General features: G+C 34.4%; 1 protein-coding gene across 2 annotated transcripts in view; it reads right to left on the bottom strand.

Moving 5' to 3' along the window:
• LOC110370379 (ankyrin repeat domain-containing protein 29) overlaps positions 1–11262 on the bottom strand; it is a 41231-nt gene extending 29969 nt beyond the window's left edge. For both annotated transcript variants that reach the window (XM_064038776.1, XM_064038775.1), the window contains exon 1: positions 11068–11262. The gene's annotated coding sequence lies outside the window, so the exon portion shown is untranslated. The remainder of the gene's footprint in view (positions 1–11067) is intronic.
• Positions 11263–15385: the final 4123 nt, after the last annotated feature.

The following is a 15385-nucleotide window of genomic DNA, read 5'->3' as shown; positions in this document are numbered from 1 at the left end:
TTTAAACTAGTCAAGTACAAAATAAATGAACTGCCAGTTCAGAGCGAAACTTAGCCATAGCTTTTAATTTATCAGCATATGGTCTCAAGTTAATACTCCCACTACCTACCACTACTTACAAAGTTAACCGAAGTTACTTCGAGGAGTTGACCAACGTATAGTGTAGAGTATATCTACTAGGGTAGCATAAGCAACATGGAGTTCCATTGTATAGTGATTATTTAATGGATAAAATAATGTTGTAATCTTGAGGACTGTGCTGCTATCAAAATCTGGGTTCCTGGTTCAAAACCTCATATGGTATCTGACATGTCGGGGCATTTATAAAAAAATATAATTTTTGAAACCGACCAGCACCGACCCAAGAACGACTCGACTCTAGAATATTCGATTCAGCGTTACCGAACCGATTTTGTCGGTCGAGTTTCTTCCACTGTTCAATAATACAAAGTTCGCCTGAAGTTTTCACTTGAATACACTCGAATAAATCAATACTTATAATAATGCAAACCATAAAGCTACAATGCTTTCCAATTTGACATAACCGCAAGCGGTCAACTGTTGAAATTGTCAGACCCTCATTAATTCAGATATCAATTACTACGGTTTGTGGCTTACATGTACCTATATCATAACTTTTACGTATACCTCTATAATTTTACAAAGATATTTGATTCCAGTTAACTTTGGGTGAAGCAGACTTTGAGGTACCAAATATGATTTTTATTGGGATCTAATTCTGTGTGTAGAGAAACCTCATGCCGTATACAAAGTAAAAATACAAATTAACAGTACTTTACGCAATTATAAACATTAATGGAAAAAATAGGGTTCTTTCCTAATCTTTTTGGAGGAGGATTATAAAAAAAAACATTATGCATTCGTATATGAAACTTAACTCCTAAACAAGCAATCTATCTCAACGTAGTAAGTACACATAGTGAACTAAGCCCAATGACACGAGATCAGTGACGTGTGACTAAACCCGGTCAATGTCAGCCTGTACGGAAAAACAACCAATAAACATTGCCACTGCCACATTTAAGCCCTTAGGGTCAAATCGTACTTTCTATTTTATACCATGTACTTATATTTCTATAGTTAAGTCTTGTGTGACAATAAAAAAATACTGTGAAACACTTAAAGTAAGGCTTGTCGCTTCATCATCATCATCAGCCTATCGCAGTCCACTGCTAGGCCTCTCCAAGTGCATCGAGCTCCAAGTAGATCGATTTTCGGCTTCTCGCATCCAGCTCCTGCCAGCCGTCTTGCGCAAGTCATCACTCCACCGTGCCTGAGGACGTCCTAAACTACGGTTGCCGAGGCGTGGTCTCCACTCTAGAACTCGTTTACAACAACGGTTATCGGTTCTTCGGCTAATATGGCCAGCCCACTGCCACTTAAGCTTGCTGATTCGGTGGACTATGTCGATGACCTTGGTTCTCTGACGGATTACCTCATTTCTGATGCGATCCCTCAGAGAAACGCCGAGCATAGCTCTTTCCATAGCCCGCTGAGCGACTTTAAACTTGTGGACCAGCCGTACCGTCAGTGTCCACGTTTCGGCTCCGTAAGTCATGACAGGTAGGACGCACTGATTAAAGACTTTTGACTAAATATTAAAGCTGATGAGTTTGTTGGTTTGGACGCGCTAATCTTAGGATATATGAATTTAACACATTTATCGACAAAGGCTAGATAAAGGGTCGGAACTGTCTATCTGCTAAAAAAAGCTAGCTATATATAACAAATAGGTATCGATCTGTGTAAAACAGTCTTTAACAAATCCATGCTATAATTCTTCATGAATAGCGAGTAAGTATAAAACAGTTATAAGCCTGCATTTTATTGCAGGCGGCGTGACTTGTGGTGCTCAAAGTCGTAACACCTCGTCTTTACTGCCATAATAAGTCTGTTTACGTGTATTTTAGATCTAATTCATTTATTGTTATAACCACATTAGCTAGTTATTTAGGATTTGATTTGTATAATTAAAGGCCAAACGCATATTTAACTTGAACAAATAATTCTGTTACAAGGTGTCAAGGCACACCTACAGATATAGACAAAAAATGCGCCTTCTATATTTTATGACAGGAGGCATTGCCAGCTATAAAAAAGGTTTACAACCTCATTAACCTGTCGTGTTACAGAAAAATATCTTGGAACGTGTTTAAGAAAACTTCGTCCATATTGTAAAAGGCATTTATTATTTAAAAGGATGTTTGTCTCAACTAGAGGTTACATCTGTTGTGTAAACTTTTTATGAAGGTTACCCGTGAAGGAGTGTATGTTTTTATGAAATTGAGAAAAAATGGGTTATACTGTGGAAAAAATATCTTGTGTTACTGATCAGTTTTACTACACTGCGAATTTTCAAGCTTTTAAAATTGCATTGTGCTATAGTGGTTTGGTTAAAGTGTTGTTGTCATAGATCCTTTACTTTTGTTGTAATGTAATTTATAAAATCCTACCGTTCTTTTAAATAAAATTTCCGTTCCGAAGTTGACTAGTGGACTTCACGCCGCCAGTCAGATTGTGCGAACAAAACACGCGCCGTATCAATGGGCTGATTTCCGAGAGTTATAACATAATCTGTAGGTACTTTTTGTCACGATAGCTTTTTGTTTTAACTTGTTGCAAGTTATGTGAAGGTCTCTATGACGGTTCCCAACTGATCCTAGCCCTGGTAGGTAACATTCAAGTGATATTGAAATGAAACCGTCTTAAGAATTCCAGTGGTGTCGAATAGAGGGTCTTATAAAAGTTCAAGCGAGGCTTGACCACAGGCGCCGAACTTTTGGGCAAGAGCTTTGACTTCGATCAACAACTTTGTAGTTTAGGTCACAAAATTACCTCCAGTTTTCTAAGTGAGGCTGACTTTAGTTCGGGAGGCGTAGATGAGTTTTTTCGTAATGAGTCTCAGGAGATGTTTCGGTATTTCTTTCAGCAACTGTACTATACGTCAGGAACTACATATAGTTCGGTATAAAATAAAATTGATTGAATGTAAAACATAAAATAAAATACTGCCAACAAGATTAATCAGCATGATTGAAAAAACATTTTTTAATTAATTTCAATTCCAACCAATCCTCTCTGTAACTATTCGTGGAAAAACTAATTGATATTAAAAATACAACATTTAATAATTTAGCATGAGTGATTCTGCCTACAAATCATTGGCCTATTATTTCATTTAAAGCGAATAACGAAGAAATAGCTGACATTTTCGACGAATTCCGACGTGAGGATCGAAAGCGTGTTTTGATTTTCCAAAACAATAAACACGAAAATAGGAGAGAGAGCAACAAATCTAGATGTATTGATACAAATAAACGGGCTTTTTCGGGTATTCACAAAACAGAATAAATATTCAGAATCCAGTTTTATATGTATCCAGACTAAAATGATGAAGATAAAATACATTTCATAATGGTTTGCTATCGAGCAGACGGCCAAAAAGTTTTCGGCTGCGACCGAAGTGAATGACACTCGAAATAAGTGTTCTGTTATTTTGCGTTTTATTTTACACTATCTGTTTTCTCGCGGTTTGACTCGCATTCCTTGTGAACTACTCGGTACCCGGATAAAATATAGCCTATTTTACATGGAAATAATGTAGCTTTCCAACACTGAAATTAATTTTCAAATCGGTTCAGTAGTTTCGGAGTCTTAAAGGTACAAACAAAGTATAAATGTTTCCTCTTGTTTATATTATAGATCAAGCTAACAAAGTTTCAAACCAAATTCTGCTTCGAAGAAAATATGAATGCTGCCATTATGATAAAGGGGTCCATAAATCCATTTGACCCCCATCACAAGGTGTCATTACCCTGCAATAACGACCCTGGGCTATATTTACCAACACTTGAATGAGGCGTTATGAATGACCTGATTTTATACGAAAGGGATGAAATTTTTTGAATGGATTTTAGGAGCTCAAGATATGTAGAGGTTATGTTTTCGGTAATATTTACCCTCGTTACCCAGCAATTAGGTAGCAACTCTCTATGTTTATTTCGAGGGTATCTGTAAGGAGTGATAGTGATACTGATGGACACATCAAAGAAATTTTATTTCGATTTTTCATGTACTTACAAAACTGTTGAAAACGTCGTGAACAGTTGTTTATAAAAATATAATTAGTACCTACAAATATTATGGTATGTATCCTACCTATTAAAGTTTAAAGTCAAAATATCTTACTCCTGAGCAGTAAAATCGAACCTCACAGAAAGGTCAAGGTCTTCCCTTAAATAATACAAACATTCCGTAAATTATGTAAGAGCGAAGTTGAGAAATACTCCTGTGCCATTTTTAGGGTTCCGTACTCAAAGAGCAATACGGGACCTTAGACTTTACTGTCCGTCTGTAACCATGCATGGCATGAACTTTATTTTACTGTTGCCTTTAAAACAATAAATAAAAACAAGAATAAAATCAATATTTTTGGGACTTTTCATACAAAAACGTGATTTTCCTCGTGAACTCGTTTTTCAGAACGTGATCCCTACGTGCGCCAGTCCGACTCTCGTTTAGCCGGTTTTTAAAACTAATTGGATTAGTAAAAGCTTTTAAAGAAATGGCAAAAATACTGATTCCGTAGAATCTCCTTTACTCACATATTGTAGACTAAACGGTCGGCCGACAGTTAAATAATAAATAAAAATTAACGTGAATTCAATCAAAGTTTTAGGTCGGTCTGATACCGGACAAATACCTGATCGTTGTTATGTGTGTACTACTATTAATTTTCATGCTGATTTTAGGGCCCGAATAGACTGTCGGCCGACTAAAAGTTTGCAGTGTGTGTTACTTTGTGCCTAAAACAGCAAATGTTTTGCCTACATCCGCAATAAAATTAATTGAATCATGTTTTAATACCACTGAGGGAGTTTGTTACTATCCACTAATTAATTTATATAGTAGTAGTATATTCAGCAACAGAAGTAATAAACTCAACCTAGAATTATTTCATCAGGGCCTAATTTGTGTTTTGGTAAATTAATTAATTTACGGAAGCTGTAATAAACTGAAATAGCGAATTTATGTTTTTACCGACATCTCTAAATGTTCTCAATTCTACCCTTTTTTATGGGGAGGTTTTTTGTCTACTTATTTATTTTTCCTCTTACACATATTGGCCGACATTATTTAGATTAAAGAAAGGTTGCTATTTTTTCCTGTTTATTTATGAAATAGTTTCCTTATGAAACCGGTCGGAAAAATGCAAGTTTATTTCAAGGGACAGTAGATTATGGGTCTGTAATAATAATACTTGGTTACATTGAGTCGATATGGGTTGGTAACATAAATAAATCTGTACTTAAATGCTACAAAGCTTTAAGCTAAAGTTGTTATTTGTGAACGCGCTAAATTCGTTACTGTTGGACCGATTTGAAAAAGCGCTTCAGTTTAACATAATCTATTAATTGAGAAAGGATAGAGGTTGTTTTTTAATCAGGTGAACGGAGGTTGATTCATGGGAGAAGCTAGTATAAAACTAAGACTTAAAGCATTTGTAAACGATACGATGCTCATAAACTTTCGCTCTAATAAAAATATAGCCGGTTAACCCAACCCAACGACTAAGCCATCATATTTCACGACCATAACTGCTGCATTTAATCCTAGTTTAGTAGTTATTTAATGAGTTTGTTAGTTTAACTGTTCCCTGTATACTCTGGTGTGTAGCGCTTGGCTTACTTCGGAAATTAAAACAAAACTGGTAAGCTTTCGTTATAATGTACATATTATATAGGTATCGCAAGCCTGTTGCAGCTACGAACACAGCTAAGTACCAGGCATTCATAAATTAATGAAGTATGTCATTAACTGTACACGGCTGGATTATTGTTGAGCCACTAACTTATCACAGTTTTTAATATATTTATGACTCTCGAGTGCGATATGTTCAGAGTTACATAGCGACACATACTAATTAAATGATAAAATGAAAATCATCCCTTAGCAGTCGGGCAAAGTACTAAAACTGAAAACAGAAAAAAACTGGAAAACAGAATGCGTTTTATTTATCACGCTTTTGGGTATAATTTTTCCACCAAAGAAATACTGATGATATGAATATAGGTTGGGCCCAGGAGACAGATCTAGAAAGGTTACATTTTTCCGGGTTAGTGAAGAGGTTCCGTTGCAAGTCCCAACGCGGGTGTTATATTTAACATTTAATTCACTATACTAAATCACTCTTCAGTGTGGCTCTGTCTGTTGTCCTCTTTACAATTTCAGGATTAGGTAATCACTTTTATACTGAAATGCAAAGTTCTGCAATTTATAAATAAAATAAATGTCAAAAATGTTGATACCAAATAGAACATCTTATTTCCGTTTTTATATACTTGTTCGTATTTAAGTTCTAAACTTTCATTATTTTTTATATATAAACCAGTTTGAAAACTCCATCCTATAATTTTTGAGCTAACAACGAACAAGAGCCCTCGAGAACTAAAAATATTTGCACAAAACTACAATAAAACTGAAAACTAAATTGAATTTCATAGTTTGCTAACTACTGGTTAAATCTGAAGTAGTTATGACTTATTTACGTTACACCAGTTAGGGATTTGGAAAAGTTCGATTTATTTTCATTGGTCGGTAATGGTTTTGTCGTAAAGTCGTAAATATACTTTCTCACTGACATTTATTGCTGGACATTTTATGGCTTGTTTACAGAAGGTAATATTTCAGGATATAGTGCATTTGAAAAATTGTTCTTTGCAAATGTGTGTGTATGTGCACAAGCAAATAGTAACTAATATTGCAGAAGATATATCTACAGATATCAGAATACCTATGAAATGAGGGCTAAGATCATAAGGAACTATAACTAACGAACATGGATACACACTACAAATTATGTAATATCAAAGCCGTTTAATTTAAATTTGATTGCTCTTGTTTCTTCTGAAATTCATACAGAAAAAAAACATTAAGAAAAATATAACTTACAGCCTCTTTTCTTCCCTGTATAATAAAGTGTTAGTAATCTGTATTTATGCTGAACTGTGTCCCGATTAAGTCCCGCGGGATAAACCTCGGGAAATAGGTTAATTTGTAATAAGATGGACAGACAGACTCTCATGCTTCCGATACATTGTGCTTTACTGTAAAGCAATGAACGCTTATCTTTAAATGCATTGAAGTTGCACTTTCAAACGATTTATTTCAAATCAATTTCTTACATGGAAAGAGGTGCAAGTAGTATGTAAGTAGTACCTACCTTGTTGCTTATTAAGTATTTTATTTTCAAAAAGAAGAATACTGACTCCAATATAGTTGGGAAAAGGCTAGGCACATTTTTTAAAACAAGCGTTTTGAGTTGCTTTGATAAAAACAAAAAGTTGGCTCTGAAAATTGCGTTTCTCATATATGAATCTGCTTACTCATATAATTATTTCATATAACGTTAAAGATTCTTCAAAAATTCTATAAGAAATCTTATAACCATTTACTTTGAAGTGACATTTTTAAACACACACAAAAAAAACGAAAACAACTTCACACAAGTCATTCCGTCGTCACACACGCTTGTACTCCAAGCCCTTTGATATTTAAACTTGAAAAATGAAACTTTCCACTGAAAAGTCGCCCGCATACCGCGTCATATAAATGAGAATATAGCACATACATACATACATAGTACAGTATAGTTTAAGCTCCTTACTGCCGTATGTTTGTTATGCTCAACAAACGATGTTTCTGTTCTCGAATAAGAATTAAGCAAGATATCATATCATATCTGAATGTACTTAGAAATACTTGTGTAATACACTCAAATTAATATATTAAATCATTTGAGACCTGAACAGTTTAATAGAGTTGAAATGGGTAATAATTCTGTCAGTTGTAAAGTCCTGTGGTGAGGGATATTGCATTAAGACTTGAACCCTTACAATCCAATCATTTTGGTGGATATCGATCGACTCAAGATATCAATTCACTAGTTTCCAGCCCCGGTTTCACTCATGTACTATGGGAAAAATAGCTCATTGCTGTATTCAGAAAATGGGCTTAACTCAGACGGAAAAATATAGTCAAACATAACGAGTATTTCCGAGGCAAATAAACTCTCTAGTTTCATAATATACGAGAATCAGATATAGGTAGAGATTCAATATATCAATTAGGCTTTGTTATGACAATAAAATGCATCCCCATCTCGTGGCATTTGCGTACAAATCAATAACAACACTATACATATGTATAAGTACCTTCTACATATATCACAATGTATTGTTCTACATATTTCATTACCTACAGAAGTCTGCATCATTAATTGAATTTCCCGGCAAATAGTGTGCTGATCATATTACCTACTAGCTGTTTTCCCGCGGTTTCCCCCGCGTCCCGTGGGCACTACTGCCCGTATCCGGATAAAATATAGCCTATGTTACTCGGGAAGCGCTTACCAACAGTGGAAGATTTTTTTACAAACAAACAAACAAAATTTTTCTTCTTTATAATATATATTACCGTTGTGTGTGGGTGAATGGGGCACTCAATAGGGCAGTTGTTTGGGGCTTCGCACTTGGTGTGGGCGTCTATTGTTTATTTGTTCAGTGCTTAGGGAACGTATTTCAAAAGGTATTCATGTTTCGTTTTTATTGATTGTATTGCATTATACTTAACTTTAATGTCTCGCTTCTTAAGGAAATCCGTAGAGATATCGGTCTATATCTACTATACTTAATTGATTCAGTACTATACTATATGAAAATTAATATCTTATCCATATATTATTTGTGGAAAACGGCTGAAACTATTGAATTGTTATATTATTAGATGGGTAAGACGAGACAATTACATATACATAGGTTACTTGTTTTTGGTGTGCAAATGTGTATTGTTATTTACCCAAATCTCAATGTGGTTCGAATAAATTTTTAAATACCTGTTTACATAATTCCATAGAATTTCAATTTGAACTAAAACATAATGTGACCTTTAATTATAATGGTCTGTTTTTAACATTAATATTACGGTAACTGAGGGGCACAGAAATAGCCGCCGTGGCCCCAGGCTCGGGGCACGTGCGACGAGGCTGTATCGGAAATGATGTAGACTATTGTCTCTATTGCATCTGTTGCCAATATCCGGGGATGTGTTGCTGATAGCATAGACAAGTAAGGAGGAAGGTTATGTACTAGACAAAAATATACATGATCCTTTTGTGTACCAGTAACTAAACAATTACTGGTTATTTAATAACAAAAGTTCTCATACTGCGATTTCAAGCATACATTCGTTGATTTAATCTATCCACGAATAATATGTCTTTTATAAGGTTAAATTATTCGGAATGAATAATGAATAAGCGAACTTCTTGCGCCAAGATCTAAGTAAGTTACTTTGAGTTATACTTAACTTTCCCAGTATTATATCTATATTGCCAATTTAAACACACGCATTTTAACTTGAATAATATCAAACAATTTACATTTCAACAGAAAAATGAAAAAAAAAAATTTACAAAAAGGTATTATTTGTTAAGCCTCAATCAATATATCGTTAATCACCAATTACGGGTAGAGCACATTTAATAAATCAAATACAAATTGTTTTGTTGATACATTCAAATTACTCGTAATTAGGCTTACTGGGCATTTGTTAAAGCTGAACATGAGTCAGATTTTAAATTGTTTATCAATATTACATGAAATATCGTGAACAATGGACGCCTTGTAACAATTGTGCCAATGTAGAAACTAGTGGTTTGCCGCAGATTCATCCATACCAAGGGAACTTCTTTCCGCGATCGGTTAAGACAAAGTACATTTTAATCGGTTCAGTAGATTTGGTGTGAAAGCCAGACAAACACACAGAGTTACTTTCACATTTATAATACCTAATACTGGCCGTTTTCTCGCGGTTTCACCCACGTCCCGTGGGTACTACTGACACACACTGAAATATACTACGTTACTCGGACAGAGTGTAGCTTTCCACCAGTGAATTTTTTTTAAAGAAACCAAAAAATGTTGCTTTTTTATTATACTATTACGTAAGTTCGATACTTTAGATTAAGTAAGGATTTAGAAACCTGTAAATTTCGGCCAAAATATGGGCTAATCAAAAGAGATTTTTTTATGCAAAATATTCAGGTAACCTGTCGTCGGTGTCAATCACAATCTGACACTTTAATCTTGAATTAGATTTTAATCTAAATTGAGTGGTTTAGCAGCAACGTTTGAATTCAGTCATTTATCCTCCGGCGATAAGTTAGACCCATTTCATTGATTAACCTGTCAATCGTTTTTGGATTTCATATAAAAAATGGGAGAGATTTATTTTGTGTTATTTTCGTTTTTGTTGTTTAAACATTTTTTTTATATACAACTCTGAGGTACTTACTTTATTCTATTAACTAGCTGGTTTCTCTTTTTGTTTTACCCGCGTCCTGTATGAACTAGTGCCCACAAAAATATAGCCTATGTTATTTGAAAAAAAATTAGTCTTCCAAAACTGAAAGAATTTTTAAAAATTGGTTTGGTAGTGCCGGAGCCTCTTCGATTCAAACAATCAAATCTTTCCTCTTTATATATAAGTATAGATAACTTTTAGAACTGAAAAAGTTTATTCTTTTCTAAATACTGCTTTCAGAGTATTTTAAGGAACCTTTGAAGTTTGGAGGACATTCAGCCCTCCAATAGTCCGGGCACACAAAAGCAAGTATTGTTGACATACAAAGTTATTTTGGTACATATTGCTCTCTTCAACAAGACGTCTTCAATAAAGTCAGAAGTTTGGAGTTCAGTGGACTTGGAAGTGTTCTTATACTTGTTGTGTGACTTGTAATGGACATCAAAGTACTTCTTACAATGGTAGAGGTACAACAGTTTGTTAATAATAGTAAATCATTTTGAAACATAGAATAATGACTAACGTTTCAGATGACCATGAAAAATTGTGTCAAGATAATGACGAGTAATCAGAATAGGATACCTTAAAGGTGAACCATCTATTACCTTAAAACGAAACAGTATTTAAAAATCAAAACAACACCAACATGCGATTTATAAATAAAACTTTCATTAGTAAACTTACCTTCAACTTTCAAATCACACCAATCTAAATTAAACCAATAACAAACCACTTAATAGTTTTCTAAACAAATCACATTAACTCTAATGTTTATGAACAAAAAAAAGTCTAAAAACACAAAAAAGCCCGAACGCAAACTTCGGCAATGTTCGGGAAAACGCTACGAAAGTGACGAGCGGTCTACGCCGTAGCGCGGGACTGACTGAGCGGCGACCTGTAGCATCGTAGCTGCTACGAGGCTTGAAGCTGTGTATATCATTTCAGGTTTCAGATGATTGGATACGATATTTTTTTATTGTTTTTTAAGAGTTCAAAATATGGCCAGTCATAATGTTTTCGCAATCGATACTGAATAGTCAATTAAGTTAAACCAAACTTATCATATTTTACCATTATGCTTATCTTACTGAAATCATTTTCAAATATAATATGTTAGTGAAAATTTACGAAATAAAAATTGTCTCTGTTCTGATAATAAAGCAATTAAATTGGGTTGTTCATTTATAACTTTTAGCACGTTTACGTCATCGCATCGTAATATATTTGGGTAACTTTACGTGCGCCAGATAATCTAACTTTAGAATTTCTATATAAAACTTTTTGTTAAAGATTTCAACATTATACTTTACGAGATTATTTCTTAATTTCTTTCTAATTATTTCCTCTTGTGGATATTGGAAAAACTTTTTCTTAACAGGTTTTAATCTCCTTACAAGCTCTAGTGTTCTGACGTTGAATGATGAAATAAATTTACATACTGTCTCAAATGAAGTCGTAGAATACTATTATAATAGGTATATATGCGACCTTACTATAATTAAAGGTTGTCTGGTAGATATAGCTCTTAGCGATAACTCCGCCGATGTACCCTTTACTGTAATTTAAATTATATCTTTAATCAACTCGCATTCCGGTATCGATCCGGCGTTTGTGCCGGTCCGGTTCGATGATGTATGTGCGGACACAACTGCGAACTTCGCTAAAGAACGTCATTTCCTGCGTTAGGGGCCTTACTGACCCCCGATGGAGTTCTGCTGAAATGAAGGGTTATAGGTAGGTTAATGAAGAGTATGTAGGTATGTTGTATTGGTGGCATACTCGAAAATCGTTATGCTTCTTATCTGAAAAAACTAAAGTATAAAGTTTTTTTCGCTTTTGTAAAACATCAGCCTAGTTCTTTATTTTGCTTTTTATGTGGTTTCTTGTGGCTGAAGGAGACACTCGTTACATATTATTTTTTTTCTATCCTTAATTGAAGACACAAAAAAACCTTAATAAAATTAGACGTTAAGACTAGACTTGTAATTTATTGTTACGAAGGTACTCGTAAGCTGACAAAATACATACTTTGATACTTAATGCACTCTGCAAACAACTCCCAAAACTACCATATCAGGATTATATCTCACTCCAACATCAACATCTCTGCAACAAACAAATCAATTGTTCAATCCATTGAGCCTTTATCTGGGTATCCAATAACAGGGTAACGCAATACGTCTATTGCTCCATACATCTGTTACTGAGACAAAGCCTCTGCATCTGACAGGCGTTATTATGACACAGCTACACTCATTAGCCGCGTAGAAATGAGTAAAGACGTAATTTATCATAATTATAACCAGTTTCACTGGTTACCGATAAAGACTCTTATGGGCTGATAGGTAGATCAGGATCTTATATTACATAAACTATAGTTTTTGGTTTCACAGATCTCCAACTATATTCAGACACATTCTTTTCATATAATATTTTCGGTATAAAATACAGGCAGTTTCACTTTCGAGGAGCGAAAGTGAAACTGCCAGTTTTTGAAACTTTTGAATTTATTATTTCGAATGCAACAAGCAAAAAAGCTAAAGATAAAAACCGGCCAAGTGCGAGTCGGACTCGTGCACGAAGGGTTCCGTAAATTACAGTTAAATCAACCTATCTCAAAAACTATAAGAGATACTTTGATCAAACCAAAAATCGTTGAAAGAGTTAATTAGCATGCATCACCTCTATTTTTTTTAGAATTTTATACCCCGTAGTTATAAAAATAGAGGGGGGGGGACATACTTTTTACGACTTTGAGAGCTGATATCTCAAAAACCGTTCACTTTAAGAAAAATGTTTTTTAGAAAACTTTATATCATTTTAAAAGACCTTTCCATTGATACCCCACACGGGTATGTACATCGAAAAAAAAAATTTCATCCCTCAGTTACATGTATGGGGGGCCCCACCCCCAATTCTTTTTTTTACTATTTAGTGTCATATTTTTGTAGCGGTTCATACAACACATATTCCCATCAAATTTCATCACTGTAGTACTTATAGTTTCCGAGTAAATCGGCTGTGACAGACGGACAGACGGACAGACGGACAGACGGACAGACGGACATGACGAAACTATAAGGGTTCCGTTTTTGCCATTTTGGCTACGGAACCCTAAAAAATCAGTTGTTGAAGTTTTGATTGCTTATAAAATAAACGAACAATCAGGTCAATTAAGGTTGAGTTTTGCATCCTCTGCGGTCTTAAGGGATGATAAAATATACAACTAGACCACAGTACATGAATTGGTTCCAGGACGTGGTCGAAACCGCGGGAAACAACTAGTGTGAAATAATAATAAAGTCTGTCCGTAACGGCGGGTTTATTGTGGTTTTCCAAATGTAAATTCTCTCAGTAACTGCGAGGAGTCTGGATTTGTTTCTCGGAAAAACAGGCAGAGAATGTTATTCTTGCTATCAAGTACTAGGATAACAAGACATCACTAGAACTAATCTAAGAAGTATCCTTTCTTCGTAGTTTGCCTGTGGCAGCTTTGTTAGCACAAAGGCTTTATACAAACAGGCTTCACAATGGTATTATTTATTTACCTATTTCATTAATTCCGTGCTCTGTATGAGAGCCTGGTAATACCATCCGACTATGAGCTTTCGAGCTTACATTTAGGTATGAACAAAATTGACACCGTATTTAGCGGCAGTAATATGAATGTGTGTATGTAATATGTTTTGATTAAAATAGTTTTCATATACCAACATATAAAAGGGAATGCTGAATATTGCGTAATAAAACATTAGAAACTTACCACAATTTTCGTTTATGTAAGAGAGAATATTCTAGCGAAAACTACAACATATATTAAAATGAAGTCATCAACGTATTTACTTGAGCCTTATAAAAATTGACCTCTAAAAGCAGATTGACCTCTAAATAGCTTCTATTTTAGGTTCTCTACAGGTTCGGACAATGATATCCAGGTCAACCACCCAAATATATCTAGACTGGAAATAAAAATGTATACTTTGTTCACGAAAAGAAGAGGATAACTTGCTCATGATTACACATGAGTGAAAATTTTCCAACTTGACTTTTTGTCTAAGTTTACAGATTCACAAGTAAAAATCAAAATCATTTAAAACAGCTGAGTTTAGTTTAAATCTCCTAATATTTATCTAAACATTGAAAACAACCACTTTTTCAATTAGATTTATTTACTTTCTAGAAAAAAAAACGACTGAGTCCGTAACGATTTATGTATTTTTGTTTAGATTACGATAAATTATAGAGAGACCATTAATTTTATATTTAAGAAGGTTTTTCCAAGGAGCTGTGTACCCATTTTTTTGCGCAAATTAAAAATCGAGAGATTTATCGAGCTACTTTTAGGCAGGCATTCCAATATGGAATGAACAAATTGGTATAACAACCAATCTTAGTCGTGTTAGAACAATGTTTGCTAATAGCCATATCCATGAAAAGCATGGTGTCTGTAGATACTTAACCCTAAAATAATAAAAACTCTTTTCCCTCACTAACAAATAACAACGAAAACACAACACGATTGAATTACATATGTGTGAGGAACTCACTTTTGAGTACAAATCTATAAATGTGACGTCACAAGCCCCCACTTTCAGTGTTTGTTGCGTTATATCTTGGCAAATATTTAATGTTTTATTAAAAAAAAAAATACGTGTCTAATGTATTTTGCTAATCTAAAATGCGGACTAATCAGATACACTAATTTCACCCTGTGGGGTTGTTGAATTAACTTTCTACAATATCAGACACAGACAAAAACAAACTGATTTCCCGCTATCAAAACAAATGAACAATATAATTAAGTTACCAGGAATTTAGCAAAATGAAGAGTTGTGTCAGCATCGTATTTCTCATTTTACATTCCCAAAATCTGAAATTCTGTGAAACTTCACCTCGATAATTAATTCGGAGTACGCCCATTATATTATCGCATTTTGTTGGAACTCGCTAGTTATAAAACTAGTTATTAATAATGCAGAGTTCAAGTACTTGCACACTGCAA

This window comes from Helicoverpa armigera, chromosome 17 (genome assembly GCF_030705265.1).
Source record: "Helicoverpa armigera isolate CAAS_96S chromosome 17, ASM3070526v1, whole genome shotgun sequence".
Taxonomy (NCBI): Eukaryota; Metazoa; Arthropoda; class Insecta; order Lepidoptera; family Noctuidae; genus Helicoverpa; species Helicoverpa armigera.
Note: the sequence above shows the minus strand (reverse complement) of the source record. Positions and strands in the feature narration are given on the sequence as shown.